A 2,158-nucleotide genomic window follows, 5' to 3' on the forward strand; every position below is an offset into this window, starting at 1 on the left:
CCATATTTATTTTTGACCGGAACAGTGTTAGAAGGTTTAAGATGGCCAGGCAAGCCGTTAAGATCATAGGCATTCCACAAAAAACAGCCATCTGATCCTTGTATACAAGCAGTGGAAAGAAAATCCAGCTTAATCATCCAGTATGCTTCCCACCCCCTCCACCAAAGCTTTGAGCTATTACCATCAGGAAGAAGGTTCAGAGTGCCTCTGGCTTAAAAGTCATTATACAACAAATCCTTCATTCCGAATGCAATACATATACAAAAACTCATGCAACTGATACATCACACACACACACTGCCTTCAATCAAAAGAACATTTTCTAACATGGCAAAATATTAGACAATAATACAATCTTGAATGAATCCCTACTAACCTATTTAGCAGATCTATCTGGCTGAGAAATTGTGCTGATTAGCTTCAGCTAATTCAGTGAAGTTACTTGGAACAGATATATGGTAGGACTTTTACTTTCTGAAGCTTGGATGGCCATCTCTGCAAAATGTGATTTAAATTATTCCATTGGAGAAATATGTACAAAGATGAGCATAACAATGCATGTGTGGCAGATTCAAGAGGGGAAAGTAGTAGCAGACTACGCCACCTAGGGTATTGTCACCACTAGGAAATAAGTCACCAATTCACACACACCCTTGCTAATTGGCAACACAGGTTCGACACATGCTGGGCAGAGACGTGTTTTTAGAAAATATATCTATTTATTATACAAATGGAGCTACAGGATTTGACATAAAACAATAGACAGAACAAGACAACAATAGAACAAACAAGTTATGACATTTCAACACAACACACTCGCACTGCAACAAGTGACGAAAATTCATGTCAGGCACACCAGGTGAAACAAGGGAAACTAAAGACTGTAACCACCCGTCAAGGCCCCCTGTTTCTAGTGGTACTGAACTGGGACAAACAAATAAGTATAAGTATATATATATATATATACTTTTTTGATCCCGTGAGGGGAATTTGGTCTCTGCATTTAACCCAATCGGTGAATTAGTGAAACACACTCAGCACACAGTGAACACACAGTGAGGTGAAGCACACACTAATCCCGGCGCAGTGAGCTGCCTGCTACAACAGCGGCGCTCGGGGAGCATTGAGGGGTTAGGTGCCTTGCTCAAGGGCACTTCAGCCACGGCCCACTGGTCGGGGCTCGAACCGGCAACCCTCCGGTTACAAGTCCAGAGTGCTAACCAGTGGGCCACGGCTGCCCCAAGAATAACACAAAATACAACGGTTGCACAAAAGAAAATAAACATCCAGAGACAAAACAGCAGCCCGTTGGTAATGGCAGGCAATGCACAAGGCAATGCCAATCTTCAACGATCAAATGTGCCGTCTCTATAAAAATAGAAATATTATAGTTACTCATTTTACCTATTTGATAAAAAATGGCGAGTAGGTGAACATCAGAGTGAAGGAGCTTACCTTCAAGCCACAAAGAATAAAATCCTATGAGGGATCAGCCCAGTCCAAACTGAACAAATCACGTCGCCCAGTAGCCGCAACTCCTTAGCACAAAACAGCGATAACTTGACGCCACTTGGCTGTACAGCAGCCCATCAGGACACCAACCAGTCAGCCAAACCAGTGCATTTCACTGCAACACCATGATCAGGTCCCCGGAAGGGGAAAAGGCAGGAGTGCTCTCACGGGAAGCACCTGCCTGCCAATATATCAGTGGAAGGCTAATGACTGGGCGGGTCTGTCAATCATGGTAATCAGTGAGAGACAGACAACAGAGAGCAGGAACTGCTTACCCTGCTACAATCGGCTAAGCAAATCTTTGATCACTGAAAACTTGTCCTCTGTTCAGCTGTTTTGCTTGAGAAGCATGACCCCCCCCCCCCCACACGCTGTTGTACGCAGGGAATATTGATGAATGAAGTCCTCATACAAAGTGAATTGCTGACAGCTCCTAAGACTTAGAACCAATTCATTTGTTGCACGAGCAGGATACAGTGATGATTCCCTCAGATGTTTTACAAGCACCCGAACTGGAGACGTGTCTGCGCTGCGCCAACACCAATATTTCAGTTGCACTCTTAATGACCTCCAGCAGCGAGTCTCAACAGAAACACAAACACACACACACACATTCGCAAACAGACACACAGACACAGACACACAC

Source organism: Alosa sapidissima, chromosome 4 (assembly GCF_018492685.1).
Source record: "Alosa sapidissima isolate fAloSap1 chromosome 4, fAloSap1.pri, whole genome shotgun sequence".
Classification (NCBI taxonomy): Eukaryota; Metazoa; Chordata; class Actinopteri; order Clupeiformes; family Clupeidae; genus Alosa; species Alosa sapidissima.